This window comes from Lissotriton helveticus, chromosome 3_1 (genome assembly GCF_964261635.1).
Source record: "Lissotriton helveticus chromosome 3_1, aLisHel1.1, whole genome shotgun sequence".
Lineage (NCBI taxonomy): Eukaryota > Metazoa > Chordata > Amphibia > Caudata > Salamandridae > Lissotriton > Lissotriton helveticus.
The window spans coordinates 1,416,627,742-1,416,644,166 of record NC_136061.1 but is presented as its reverse complement, the minus strand read 5'-3'; positions in this window follow the sequence as shown (position 1 = coordinate 1,416,644,166).

Here is a 16,425-nt window from a genome sequence, read left to right as displayed (position 1 = left end):
TAAAGCGTTCCCCTTTATGGCTGAATCAGGAGTTCGATTTCTGAATAATGCATCTACATTTCCAATATGAAACCCTTTTTAAAGTTGACGACAAAATCATATTTGGTGAAAAATACAGACCAGCTCAATTGTAATGCCATTAACACTTTAGCAGATTTGAGTAAGATCAGATTTCCAGCATCGATATACACCAGGACTGGAGATGTTGCTCCTAGAAGATAATGCCTGCATTTGTCAAAGGTTTATTTAAAAGCTAAGATCAGTGAAATTGTATAGTTTACTTCTGCTTGTGTTAGCCTTCAGGTGGAAGGGTGTGGCTGAACTGTCTCTCGACAACATTTGGACAAAAATGTTCCAAGGGTGACATCTGAAGCATCTTTCACAAAGCATGTTATTGGATATCTGGATGGCACAGTTTGGGTACTGTGATGAAACACTTCTTAAAGGTTTGAACCGCTCCATTTGCTTCATCAGACCACTGGAACAGAAACCCCTTCTTAAGCAGCGTGCAAGTGATTGCATCAGAGACTGCAGGACTAAATCAATGGTAGAAATGAGCAAATCCTATAAAGCACTGAATACATCTCACATTTTGAGTAGCTGGCCAATCCAGAATAAACTTAACTTTATTGTTGTCTATTTGGATCCTGTTTGGTGAATTGATAGTGCCCAAAGTTTTCACAGTGATGCAAACGAGAGAGCACTTCCCTGCTTTGGTATACAACTGGTTCTCTCGCAATCTTTGTAATACCAATTGAAAATGATGGATGTGAATTTGTTCATTGTCAGGAAAGATAAGGATGACATCAATATAGAAAATTACAAAAATATCAGTGTACTCACAAAGAATTCCTTTACTGAAATATTAAAATGCTTTGGTGTATTGCACAAACCGAATGGCATACCTTGATGTTCAAATAGTCCAAACATATTACTCAAACATGGCTTGCAGCCACCTCCTTCTCTTACACAAATCCTTTGGTACCCACCTTTCAGATTAGTTTTCTGAAAATCTTAGTGATTCGTCACTGTAATTCAATTCAAGGTTCAGTAATCTGTGCAGGAACATTTCTCATGACCCTTCTTGGGCACAAAGAAAAGAGGGGTGAAACAGTCATTGCAAAGAGTGAATACATACATTTGCCAGATATTCATCCAGATCTTTCCACACACCGCTGCGTCTATTTTTAAAATTTTATAAAGTTAGGGGCAGTGTGGGAACTCCAAGGCCACAGCTACTTCAGTTAACTATAACTGGTGAATTTCGGTGTTTTGTTTAGTTTGAGATATTATGGTTTAACTGACATATTCACTTTACAATAACATCACTTTAACCTTTGTTTTTTTAGTGTAGTTCTGAGGTTTCGTAATTTAAGATAATATTACCATACTCTTAACCTTTTTTTTTCTGTGAATTTCAGAGTTATTCACAAGGATGCCATTTTAAGAAAGGCAGACCTACTAGCTTTGTCAAAGTGCTTGATCAACAACATACAAAAGACAGGCCTGGCTTTATACGTGGGTAGACACATCAGCCTATAGAAAGCAGACCTAATGACTTTGTAAAAAAGTCACCAAAATAATTTGTCAGTAACGATAAGCAAAAGCATTCATTATTAACGCACATATAGAAATGAATGATAATTGTTACAAAACTATTTAAATAAAGCATTTTTATGTTCCACAACCATAAATGTGTTAGAGTCTTTCTTTAACACTCTTTATGCCACAAATTGCAGCATAAGGACCAACCCCAAGGCATCCCTGCAAGCCTGATAAAGATCATTCAGCTCCAGTTTGCAGTACTGTCAAATAGATAGTAAGCTGAGACTTACAGTGAGTTTTTCAAAACTATTTCCTAAGGGGGCTGCTGCACTCTCTGCAGCTGCCCACAATATTAAAAAGAAATGGTTGGTGGTGCCTCTCATCATTGTTGTTCTACAAAACCCAGGGGTTTGCCCTAATTCCCCCAACACATCTGGGCAAAAGCATACAGAAGCAATAAGAAAAAAGATGTGTGGGGATCGATCCAGCTAAGTGCTTCTGTCTGAACATTGTTGGAGCACAATGGGTAAAACAAATCCAAATAAAAAACCTTCATATAGCATTTTGGGACACTGCTTAGCAGGAGCAGTAAATAGAAAATGAGCCGCTAATATTCTCATTTCACTTCGTCCTGGTTTCATTTTTTTTTATGTATTTACCTATTTTTTTGTTTGGGTGCCCCAGTTCCACCGGTGCACCCAACAACTATTGGCCTCATTATGCGTCCGACTGACACCATAGAGGTCTGGCGGTTCTGACCTCAGAATTTGTATGCAACCACCCATATGGCGGTCATAAACATCCATTTTACTATGGCAACTTGCACGGAGGGCAAAAAAGGCCCACAGCACAAGCTGTACCGTGTAACAGGCACCGCAAGTGCAGGGATGCTTAGGGGGGCCCCATAATAGAGAGCCAGGGGTGAAAGGGGCCCTGATAGGGACCCCCAAAGTAATTTTCCAACAGCCTATCCACGTCAGAAAGGCCAACATGGAAAGCTGTTGGAAAATGACTTCAAAATCCTGATGACAGAGCCGAGGCTGACTCCACCATCATTGGGATCATGAGCATTTCTGATGATCTGGCGGGCTCAAGGAGCCTGTCGGAACAGCAGCAGATGGTCCCTCCATCCAATGCCTCCACCTGCTGCATCGTAACTTGGCAGGTGGACAGCAGGGGCAGATGTAGTGGGACTGACACCAAGGTGCCATCGGTGTCGGTCCCAATGACATCGTAACTTGGCGCTAAGGTTAAATTTAGGGGCTGCATGGGGAAGCTGATGAACCCACAGCCCTACCTGCTCATGAGTGATGCAAGCCCAGCTGGCTCCCAAAACTCTTTTTTAAGGTCCTCCAGTAATGTCATATGTGTTGTCATCAGTGATGCCATTTGAAATGTCAACAATAATGTCATCTGTAAGATTGTGAGCAATGCATGGCGAGGGGATGAGTTATAGTTTTTTTCAGTTAATTTCTTAGGTTTTTGTCACAGAAATAAAGGGAAAAGTGATTGCATTTCATGCACCATAATTTGCTTCCTGCTTTTGACTGTGTTATGTTGAGTGAACTTCAGAACTTTTTTTAAAGGTTGGCTTCTGATAGTGGGTGAGTGAAGTGGGAGGACATATTTGTGTGATGGTAATTATGTGGAGATTTATGGTGGCTGTATTGATACAGGATAGTTTGTGTGTTAAACCAATAAGGTAGGTATGTGGTTGTATACAACAGAGTGTGACTCATTGTCGGATTTGGATAAACTTTGACATCCCTGCACCAGGTTTTACTTCCTAGCGACCCGCCAAATTGCATGTATATTCAAAATATTGTCAGAACTATCGGTAAAGTAAGTTTATTACCACAGTTTGAACTTTGTCCCAAAGACATACCTGCCACACATTTGTGCAGATGCAAAAATTAACCCCAAATTATTAGGAAACCAATCTCTATATGACCACCCTTTTAAGGGAGGGAGGGTCCCTATATGCACCTGCAAGTAACTCAACATACCAAGAGCAAGTGAATTATGTTGATTTTAGGTACAGTCCTGTAATAATCCAGCATTATTGGAAAATATATGTTGTTGATCTACATGAATCCTGATGTTTTTGTACTGTACTTACTGTTTGCTAAATGTTATGCAGATTTTTCTAACTGTAAATCATTTTTTGGGGAATGAAACTATTATTACCTCTGTGTATTAATGTACTTTAAATGGAAAATGGTGTATCTATCTTCAGGAACTTTGCTATGACCAAAAGGCATGTTGTGTAAAGCGGCTAACTCAGTGTTGTGATTTTTGAGCCAAAAATGTCTGTGGAGTTTTATAGATTTGTATTTGACCAAGTAATTGGGATGATATATAATTGTTTGTCATAGAACCCTTTAAATAGTCTGTTTACCTTCAATCTAAGATGACAAAATGATTTACTTTCTCCTGTTATTGTTTTAAAAATCTATGTTAAGTGATTAGCTTCTAAGATAATTGTATGAGGAAGGAAATGTTTTATATTGTATATGTTTTTATGGAAAGAATTTCCTGAATAAACACATTCTAATTCTATTATTGCCTCCCATTTATCTTTGCTTCTCTCTTAACAGATTTGCTCAAAACTTGATACACCAACAGAAAGCTAAACATGCCAAATATGTGTCAAATTCTGTTCAGATTTATCAAGCTGTGCCAAATTTACTAGCAAATGATTACTTTTTTGATGGCCTATAAATGTGCCCGCATCTAAACTGCCTGAAATTGAAAATACCAAATGTAAGGTAAACATGCCCAGATCTATTAAATGATGCAGAAAAACACTGTGCAGTGGCACTCTTAATGTCCTTATTCTAGTCTTAGCCAGTAAGCAATAATCCTCAAATTATCCATAAAGCCGCTCACAAAAAATATCAATCTTAGTAGTTAATTCCAAGAAAGTTTTAATTATCCAACGTCAACGCTCCACTTAGCAATAAGAAATCCAGTCTCAATGTTTTATATAAGTCATTCCAGCATGGTAACATAAACAATATTGAACAATTGGAGGTCGTGTTCCTGATGTTTCCTTGGTGTCAAAGGATGATGGCAGGCGACAAGTGTGTTGTTACTTATTGTAACTTCTTCAAGGCTGCTAAACATTTCAAAATATGCATAAGTGTCACAGCCAATACAGATTAAGCCTCCTTGGTTGCCCCAAGGATAAGAAAATTTCATTGTGCAAAATAGAGTCTTTAGGAAAAAAGACGAAGAAAAAGGTGAAGCATTAAGAGACTGAAAAACACCTATGTACACAAGGAAAGGAAAGCCAAAAAAATGAGATATAAAAGAAACAAGTAGAATCAATATGACCAACAACATGCTTTAATATCCCTCATAGTGACAAACCTAATAAGTGAATGTGAAAAAAGGAGCACCATTTGGCATAGCAAGTTCAGGGAAATTTATGAACCCATTCTGCGAGAGATTCCATAATTAAAACGTTTCAAAAGTAAATAGAAATGTCTACCTTGAGTCCTTAAGCACTCCCGCTATTCTACGTAAAGAACAGCATATCAGATTATAATGAGAAAATTCAAGAGATACAAAAACAGATATAAAACCAAAAATAATGAATATCCACACTACGACTTTTTAGCTAAAGTTTTTCAAATCCTCATTCAAACAGTTGTAACCACCTTATGTTAAAAAGCACCGGGATTTCAAGAGGTCGTTTAAAAGATCCACATGAGTACAAGATTGGTCCCTGGAGGGTTCCGGGAAAAGGATGTCCAGATCCCAAAATTCAATCTGTATAACTAAACCGCTTACATGGTAATAAGGGAAGCAAGAAAGTTTTAAATTAATAATTACGTTGTGAAAAGAGGAAATCATAGATTATATGTTCCTCATTGCCGTGTATCTTTAAGAGTTACCTGTTATAAAAGTAGTTGTCAAACCTTACGCGGGAAAGGCGTGTCTGTGTTTAGGCAACAAACTTAGTTGGAAAACACCTTTAATCCTCAAAACAAGAAAAAAATAATATTATTTTTGTAGCAATATCATGAAAGAAGCTGAAAAAGTCAAATTAATGATTATACTTCTGAACCCAACATAGGTTCAAACAATCACAGCGTGGGTTATATATGCATGTTAATAGTAGCCTCATCAGAAATCTTTCTAAGTTAGATTGCAAAAGTAGTTATTAAGCCACTAAACTCTTTTTTCATGTGTCCACTAAATAGTCTTGGACAAAATAATCCCCAAAACACAATATATGTTATGAGATTCTATCGAAGCACAGCAGTCCATTGGGGCACAAAAACACATCAACTCCGAATATTTATATATGTTATCAATGCTCCTCATGACCTGATTAAAAAGACTCACATGAGCTTAAATTCAGTAAAAGTACCAGAATAGTTCTTATTATTCGCAGAAATACGAAGTTAGGCACTAAGCGCGCTGAGTGCACAAAGGCTGTGATATTCCCCTAAGGAGAAAAGAAACACAGCTAGCAATGTTTAAAATAATCGAGAGATAAGTCTATCCTAAAACGACATACGCTCAGTAGATACAACAGCTAGACCACAGATTACAGACCTAGCCCTCGGTGATCCCGCGTATGTTACTCCGGTGGTAACTGAGTGACTACTGATTGTCAACAAATTATAAAACAAAAAATTGTTTTTAGGTAATAGTGTATATGAATGTCAGCAACATATATTTTTTTTGGTAATAACATATTGTTTTTATTGTTTAGAAAACTGTTCTGAAGAAGGTGTATATTTGTCTACTCACCAAAACGCAGCATCGACAACTCTGTTTTCTTGTGATTATGTATTTTAATGAAATGTTTTTTAATCTTGATTGTATATATACTTGCTAATAAAATATTAATTTGAATATTTCTATGGTATTTTAAATGTATACTCTATGTTGCATTGACACACTGATACTGTACAACTATATGGTTTTTCCTCTCTTTGACAACTAGTACTATATAGCATTTTAGTTATAAAACTGTTTTTGAATAGGGACTTGCTTTGTTTTTTGCATGTACTTTCCATGTGCCTAATTGGATTTTAAGGGTACCTCCCTTGTTTTTTCCTTATTATAAAGAGGCTCCATCAATGTGGATACCAACTCCATGTCCTAATGTAACATTATGGGTACTCTCCATAGCTGAAAGATGATAACGAGAACTACACTAGTTGCCCACTCGCTTGTACGTTGGCCATATTTGTAAAGGTGCACAGAAATGAAATTGTCTAAATTTGAGTTTTTACGGTATTCTCATGTAAAGATTGTTAAGAATCATCCAATTCTAAAAGCTTCGACTTCAAATCTATTCTCCCTTTATGGGTATTAGAGTTTAAGAGTAAGAAAAGCCAAAAAACTAGTCACCATATATTCCAAAAAACAAATGGCGGATTTGCTTAACACGATCAGCACATCATGGAATAAAATATCCCCCTTATTATCAATCTGATGAGTATCAATTGTATTACTCTATTGGAGTGCAAGCCTGATGTAGTGCTCATCCACCTTTAGCACCAATCTACGATACCCTACCCACTCAAGGTAAGGCAGAGTGTCGTATATACTTAACAGAAATTACCAGTGCACATCCTTTTTTAGTCACTATTATCCAATAGGCATCTAGCCACGTCAATCCAATATATCAAGTGTTCATTTAGTCCACAATTGAAGCACACAATGTTCATTAATATTCAGTGTTCTTTTATTTATTCTTCTCTTGTCACAGCTGTGACAAGAGAAGAATAAATAAAAGAACACTGAATATTAATGAACATTGTGTGCTTCAATTGTGGACTAAATGAACACTTGATATACTGGATTGACGTGGCTAGATGCCTATTGGATAATAGTGACTAAAAAAGGATGTGCACTGGTATTTTCTGTTTAGTCACCATATATTAAGAAGATTAGCGTTTTGAAAGAAAGATCAAGCGTGACTTGATATTCACAAGCATAATGTCATAGTGTAAACACATGGCAACTTGTCTCTTACAAAAATGAATTATTGTGACCCTAAGTATATTACAATGTTCACAATTCCAGCCAATTTATGAGCATGTAACTCACATTCACTAACTTTGACATCATATGTGGGTTTACAGGAAGTCATTAAACATAAATATGTTGGTACCATTTAAATATAGCATCTAATAAGCTAAACATATATTTTTGTTTTTTAGGTTCAGCAATAATCACAACAATGAATGTGAGCATATCAATTGGAGGGGGGCTAAAATACAGTAATTGCTGCACTAATCATCATAGAGCAAAATATGTTATTTTACTCTTAAAGACATAGTAGTAAAGAATTATTTGACAAAAGTCTGAAGCATAAATGATCAGGAAAAAGGGAAAGAAAACACTTCTAAATCATTCAGTCAGTGAGGAATACATGTAATTCTTTATCAATGTTCAACACCCTTTCCACAGCCCTGAGGCGTAAAATCCATTGGAACTCAGCACTCCTAAGTGCCAGAATCCTATCACCTCCCCTTGGATCATATTGTGCCTGTGCGATTTCATGGAAACTAATACTTGTCATAGTCATCCTAAAATGATTGGTGTTAAAGTGTACAGCCAAAGGGCAACTCGCATCAATATTGTGAACAGCCCCCATATGTTCCTGCATCCTTTCTTTCAAGGGCCGTACAGTGCTTCCAACATAAATTAGTCCACATTGACATCTTATGCAGTACACAACAAATGTAGTGTTACAGTTGATGAAATCTAGGATCTGATAAGTAGTAGTGGTGTTCTAGCTAAATTCCTGCATTTTGTTACAAGCATACAGACACATATTGCAATGGGCACACTTATAAAAACCCTTTGGTTTGTCTGGTAACCATGTAGCAATTGGAGATTTAGGAGGTAAGTAACTTGAGCGGAGACTATCTCTAAGCGTTTTTCCTCTCCTATGTACTATCATAGGCCTTCTTGATATGTACTTATCTAATAACTTGTCTAAATTAAGAAGATGCTAGTGTTTAGACAAGATCTTATAAATAGAATAACTTTGGGTGTTGTATCCTGTGTCAAGGCTTAATTTGTTATCTTGTTTTGAGTTGGTTCTGTGTTTCTTTCTTAGTAAAGTCTGCCTTGATGTTTTTTTTTAAGTTCAAAAGTAAATTTATTGAGGTAAAGGAATACATTAATGCATAATATATGATGACAATGAAAATACAAGAATTACATACAATATATCAATTTTGGAATTAATAAACAAAAAGGTTGAGTTAAATACAGTCCAACATATCATGCATAAGTAGGAGAACAACAGTATATGGAAAATCTATATCGTATATGACATACAAAAATTTACATTACAAAGTAGAGTATAAGTTAAGCCACATGATGTCAAAATAAAGGAAGTCATGGAGGTTTAGTTACTTCTTGTTGTTGAGGAATAGGAGACAGAGAGCGTCTAGCACTTGTGTCAATGAGAAGCATAGCAGGTGACCACAAGTCTAAGCGTTTTGTTGCAATGTGCAATGGATATATGTTGGACTTGGCCCTTTTGGCAGGTTCACTCCTAAACTTTTTGCATTTAAATGTGAGCTGGTGTTAGTTGTTTTAGGCTTCTGCACACTTTAACACTGTGTTCCAGTGTAAAGTGCGTGCGCAGCCTGAGTGCGTGTGGTGAGATTGGCCTGCCCTCCCATAGGAATGCATGGGGGAGATGAGTGCCCATGGTAGTTCCTGATGTGGAAGGAGTGCAGGGGCGAGTTTGGTATGTGCGAACTCGAGAGATTAAATGCTGCGTGATGGTGTGCACAGATTGAATGTGTCTAGTGGAGAAGACCCACTTCTAGAAGTTGGCATGTCTGTGTGAAGTGAATGTGAATTGACTGTCTGGCTTGTGAGTGACAAGGGCTGGCTGGTGTGCCTGGCTCCAGGAGTCAGGAAGGGTCTGCCCGGTGGTGAATAGGGAGATCTGCATGTAGATGGGAGGGAGGAGTTGCACCTCGGACCTGAATAGGGCTGTGCCTTCCCTCCACAATACTGGCTCCACCCCCTGTGGTGCGTCTGATGTCCCTAGCCTGCCCTGGGAAGAGGGAGAGGGGCTGAGCACAACAAAGTGCTCCAGAACCAGTTGCATCTGGTTTTCTCCCTGCCCTGCACCCTTGAGACAAAGGGAATTTGTGTATAAGAAGGGGCTGTGACCCCATGTAAAAGGTTCACTCTTGTTCCTGACTTGAGGGGGCCTGCTGCTGGGCACCATGAGGAAGCGCCACTGGGGACTGCCTCCCTGCTGGAGGGCCCTGTGAGCTGTCCCCTGGGCCCAGCCTTTGCCCCCATTCATCCCACAAAACTTTCTATGTACTTTGTGAATCCAGCGTCTGGGAAGCGCTATATCTCTGTGGCCTGGTGAGTGCTTTTCCTTCTCCTTCTGGGAAACGCTTGGTCTTTCTTCCCTGAGGAGCGCTTCATTTTTACTTTCTGGAGAGCACTATATTTTCATTGGGAAGAGCACCCCTGTGGTGCTTTGTAGCGATGGATTCCTGCCTGAGAATCCACACAGCGGGTCCCCACTCTGCTGCATGCTCACTGTTGCGAGCGGGTGCTCACCCCACTTTATGGATATTTAAAACAGATTTTGGTGCGGGTGCCCACCCCGCATATTTGCTGCTGTTAAATATCCCTAGCGGGTGCCCACCCCGCCATGGACTTTGTGCCACTTATACCCCTAGCGGGTGCCCACCACGCCAGGGATTTGGTATTGAAATGGGAGCCTACCCCATATTGCCCCCAACCTTGCAAGAAGTACCACTGCTGACATCATATGTGGGTTTACAGGAAGTCATTAAACATAAATATGTTGGTATCATTTAAATATAGCATCTAATAAGCTAAACATATATTTTTGTTTTTTAGGTTCAGCAGTAATCACAACATTGAATGTGAGCATATCAATTGGAGGGGGGCTAAAATACAGTAATTGCTGCACTAATCATCATATAGCAAAATATGTTATCTTACTCTTAAAGACATAGTAGTAAAGAATTATTTGACAAAAGTCTGGAGCATAAATGATCAGGAAAAAGGGAAAGAAAACACTTCTAAATCATTCAGTCAGTGAGGAATACATGTAATTCTTTATCAATGTTCAACACCCTTTCCACAGCTCTGAAGCGTAAAATCCATTGGAACTCAGCTCTCCAAAGTGCCAGAATCCTATCACCTCCCCCTGGATCATATTGTGCCTGTGCGATTTCATGGAAACTAATACTTGTCATAGTCATCCTAAAATGATTGGTGTTAAAGTGTACAGCCAAAGGGCAACTCGCATCATTATTGTGAACAGCCCTCATATGTTCCTGTATCCTTTCTTTGAAGGGCCGTACAGTGCTTCCAACATAAATTAGTCCACATTGACATCTTATGTAGAACTCAACAAATTTAGTGTTACAGTTGATGAAATCTAGGATCTGATAAGTAGTAGTGGTGTTCTAGCTAAATTCCTGCATTTTGTTACAAGCATACAGACACATATTGCAATGAGCACACTTATAAAAACCCTTTGGTTTGTCTGGTAAACATGTAGCAATTGGAGATTTAGGAGGTAAGTAACTTGAGCAGAGAATATCACTAAGTGTTTTACCTCTCCTATGTACTATCATAGGCCTTCTTGATATGTACTTATCTAATAACTTGTCTAAATTAAGAAGATGCCGGTGTTTAGACAAGATCTTATAAATAGAATGACTTTGGGTGTTGTATCCTGTGTCAAAGCTTAATTTGTCATCTTGTTTTGAGATGGTTCTGTGTTTCTTTCTTAGTAAAGTCTGCCTTGATGTTTTTTTTTAAGTTCAAAAGTAAGTTTATTGAGGTAAAGGAATACATTAATGCATAAGTTATGATGACAATGAAAATACAAGAATTACATACAATATATCAATTTTGGAATTAATAAACAAAAATGGTTGAGTTAAATACAGTCCAACATATCATGCATAAGTAGGAGAACAACAGTATATGGAAAATCTATATCGTATATGATATCCAAAAATTTACTTTACAAAGTAGAGTACAAGTTAAGCCACAAAATGTCAAAATAAAGGAAGTCATGGTGGTTTAGTTACTTCTTGTTTTTGAGGAATAGGAGACAGATTGCGTCTAGCACTTGTGTCAATGAGAAGCATAGCAGGTGACCACAAGTCTAAGCGTTTTGTTGCAATGTGCAATGGATATATGTTGGACCTGGCCCTTTTGGCAGGTTCACTCCTAAACTTTTTGCATTTAAATGTGAGCTGGTGTTAGTTGTTTTAGGCTTCGGCACACTTTAACACTGTGTTCCAGTGTAAAGTGCATGCGCAGCCTGAGTGCGTGTGGTGAGATTGGCCTGCCCTCCCATAGGAATGCATGGGGGAGATGAGTGTCCATGGTAGTTCCTGATGTGAGAGGAGTGCAGGAGCGAGCTTGGTATGTGCGAACTCGTGAGATTAAATGCTGCGCAACGGTGTGCACAGATTGAATGTGTCTAGTGGAGAAGTGCCACTTCTAGAAGTTGGCATGTCTGTGTGCAGTGAATGTGAATTGACTGTCTGGCTTGTGAGTGACAAGGGCTGGCTGGCGTGCCTGGCTCCAGGCGTCAGGATGGGTCTGCCCGGTGGTGAATAGGGAGATCTGCATGTAGATGGGAGGGAGGAGTTGCACCTGGGACCTGAATAGGGCTGTGCCTTCCCTCCACAATACTGGCTCCACCCCCTGTGGTGTGTCTGATGTCCCTAGCCTGCCCTGTGAAGAGGGAGAGGGGCTGAGCACAACAAAGTGCTCCAGAACCAGTTGCATCTGGTTTTCTCCCTGCCCTGCACCCTTGAGGCAAAGGACATTTGTGTATAAGTAGGGGCTGTGACCCCATGTAAAAGGTTCACTCTTGTTCCTGACTTGAGGGGGGCCTGCTGCTGGGTGCCACGAGGAAGCGCCACTGGGGACTGCCTCCCTGCTGTAGGGCCCTGTGAGCTGTCCCCTGGGCCCAGCCTTTGCCCCCCCTTCATCCCACAAGACTTTCTATGGACTTTGTGACTCCAGGGCCTAGGAAGTGCTATATCGTTGTGGCCTGGTGAGCACTTTTGCTTCTCATTCTGGAAAATGCTTGGTCTTTCTTCCCTGAGGAGCGCTTCATTTTTACTTTCTGGAAAGTACTATATTTTCATTGGGAAGAGCGCTCCTGTGGTGCTTTGTAGAGCTGGGTTCCTGCCTGAGAATCCACACAGCGGGTGCCCACCCCGCTGCATGCTCACTGTTGCAAGTGGGTGCTCACCCCGCTTTATGGATATTTAAAACAGATTTCGGCGCGGGTGCTCACCCCGCATATTTGCCGCTTTTAAATATCCCTAGTAGGTGCCCAACCCGCTAGGGACTTTGTGCCAGTCTTAGACCGCTGGCAGGTGCCCAACCCGCCAGGGATTTTGTATTGAAACGGGAGCCTACACCGTATTTCCCCCAACCTTGCAAGAAGCACTGCTGCTGGCCTTGGAGTCCCAGGGGCACTGCACTGGTTCCCCGCTGACATCAGAGAGGATCCGCGATGAGATTGGTGCTCGCGCCGAGAGTTGCCCAGCAACCGGAGGAGCGTCCTCGAGGGCGTCGGCGATGGCGGCCTGATCGTGGCTGGGTCGCCGTCTACATGCCAAGAGGAAGCCGGAAGCTGACGGGAGCCCTCCCCACGCTCCGGTTCACTCTGCAAGAGGGGACCAAGAAGGAGAGTCCAGGCGGGAGCTCACCCCGCACTGGACGGTTCCCGAAGGAGCGGAGGAGTGCCTCAGTGGCTGGCGGGGCTCTCGTGCCGTGAGGGAGAGCCCCTCACCCATACCGGAGACGTCCCCAGACAGCCCGGTGAGTGGGGCTCGGTTGCAAAGGAGTTGGGGGGGGGTGTTGAGTCACGTTGCCAGTGCTCGCCCCCCTCCTGCCAATACTTACTGCTTTAAGGGCAAGCTGCTACACTGTTGGGGCGCCATTTATGTTCAAGAGGCCCCAGAGTGGGGCCCCCGCCTACCTGTGCCCGTTCTTCTCGTGCTAGTGGGGCATATTTGTTTTAGAGCCTGTGGGATCTGACGTGAGGGCATCGAGGTGCCCATGCCCCATTTCTTCCAGCTGCCCCACTCGCAGAGGGCAGCTGCACCAAGGGGGCAAGTGTACTGGTAGAGAGCCCCAGAGCGGGGCCCAGAAGCCCTGTAGTGTCAGTTCTTGTTTGTTACCCTAACTCCCCCAGCTGCCCCATGTGATAGAGGGCAGCTGCAACGTTACGCAGTTCTTCTAGAGGGCGCATTGAGAGCCCGTGCCCATCATTTGGATTCTACTGCTGCCCAGTAATTAGTGGGCAGCTGCCACGTTTAGGTCCAAACTTTTGTGCACTCTTCTTTTGGCTACGTGTGCAGTCAGCCCTGACTTTTGGGACAAAGGGCCTTTGGGCCCCATGGAAGGCCAGTTGGCCTGGGGGCAATAACTTCTGTGGTTCTTGTGCAAGGTGATTGGTGATTTGTGTTTATGTTAATAACTGCCTAATGTGATTCATGCATAATGTGCAATGCCTTTATGCCTGTTCTATACCTCTGAAAGTGTTTTATGATTAGGAGGTTGTTTTACCTAGTATGGTTTATACTAGTCAGTTTATGTTTCACTGCGTGATCTATGCCTATGGTGATTAGTCTTGCGTAGTGTGTTCCTACCTTTTACCAGTGGTTACTGGTGGTGTTCTACAATTGTTATTTTGTGCTACAATTATCCTATGTTCTACATCGATTTCTACTAAGTACTGTTTCTGACAGTGGCCCACGTGGCCCTGTCCTGTGTAAATAATCCCCTGTAAATACTGCCCAGTGCCAGTTGGCACAGTGTATACGTGTGATTATGTTCTAATGTGTTTTATGGTGATACAACGGCTATTTTAATATACAACCTTGTGTGGAGTTCCTTTTTGTGGTGTGCCTAGTGTGTTGCTGCTGTGTGTGTGTGTTGCACAAACGCTTTACACATTGCCTACGGGATAAGCCTTACTGCTCGTGCCAAGCTACCAAGGGGGTGAGCAGCGGTTATCTTGGCGTGTAACTCCCTTGCCCTGACTTAGCATTGCGAATGCTAACTAGCTATATGGTATGTATGAAACATTTTCGCAGCAAAATAAGGAATCACACATTTTGCTATTCCTTATTTTGCGATTGCACTTAAGGAATCGCAAAATTTGCGATTCCTTAAATGCAATGTATCAAAGAAATATTTATGCAAAAATGCCAATAAGGATTCGCAGATTACCACAAGTTACGAATTCTTTTAAAAAAGCAATTTATTTAAATTCCAAGGGTGCCATATGACGCTCATACATGCCCTTAGGGCATGTATGTGCGCCATATGCACACACATGTCTTTTTCAGGGGTGCAGCAGGGTGTTCTTGTGACACCCCTGCACCCTTGAAAATATTCGCAATTTGCGATTAGCAAATAGCTAATCGCAATTATCCCCTTCATTCCTATGGGCCTCCTGGACCATAGAATGGGAAAATTGTGATTAGCTATTTGCTAATCGCAATTTAGGAATGATAAGGAATCGCTAAAAAGAAGCAATTTCCTACATACATACCGTTTTGCGATTACTAAATAGCGATTCCTTAAAATTCTCTATTTAGGAATCACTAAACGGTATGATGATACATATGGCCCTAAGTGTTTTGATGCCATGTGCAATCGATATACACATGTCGTGTCCAGTTTGTGATTATAGCAGACAGCATACCACCATGCTTGATAAGATAATTTGGCGAAGTCTTTCCAGTTCTTGGTTACTTGTTGAAAGGCCACTGCTAAGCAAGTCTTTTATCTTGACATTGGAATCGCAATTTTCCCAAATAGGGGACAAACTACCTAAAAAGATGTGTAAAGTTGAAGAAAAGTGAATGGAGTTAAAGAATGAATTTGAGACCACATCTTTTCCCAAAAGTTCTGGACAAGTTTGCATGTGAAAAGCATATGATACAAGTGAGCGCGTGATGACGAGCAAGACCAACAAGTATCCGGAAGGTGAGAGTGTCTCGCACTGAGAGTGAGTGGAGAAAGTAGGAGCCTATTGTATATGAAGAAGAGTGCCTGTGTGGTAATTGCAGCCCTAGAGGATTTCCTAAGTTTAAGCCCGATTCTATCACAAAATTCTACAGTCCAGGAATTTACTAAATCTCTTTCCCACAATATTTCTACCTTGGTTTTGCCTCTCGGACTAGATGAAGTATGTAAAAATGTATATATAGTGGATGCCTTAGATTCGTTAATGATAAGGGTCCTTAATTTATCCGCATGAACAAGTTCAATGGAAGAACTTGGCTGGCGACGGTATATATTGTGTGTGAGCAGTTTGAATAGCTTTCAATAAAAGAGAGTATTTAGAATTGAGGGCTGAAGGTAGGGCAAACAAAGTGCTGGCCTGTGCAAAAGACATAATTTGGTCTTGATCATATAGTTGATGCACCCAAATCAGGCCCCATTGTCTGCAGGATTTCCAAAATAAAGGTTTATTATTTATCAAAATATATTTGTTATGCCATATAGGAAAGTTAAGGAAGGAAGTCAGAAAAGCAGGCGGGATTATCTTAGAAGAATGTTTGATTATAGGGGTAGAAACAGACTGCGGTTTGCGTGTGAAGGAGAGATACTCCTGAAATGAGAATGGCGAGAGAAAGGATTGTTCAAGCGTAGTCCAAAGAGGACAGCTACTGGAGAGTTTAGAAAGCCACTTTGACGCTTGGTGTAGTAAGAAGGATTTGTGATAAGTGGGGAAGTCAGGAAAGTTTGTCCCACCCTCTGACTTTGAACGAATCAGTTTTGAGATGGACATACGTGATTTCTTGTTTCCCCATAAAAAAGAAGATAAAATGCAATTAAGCTTCT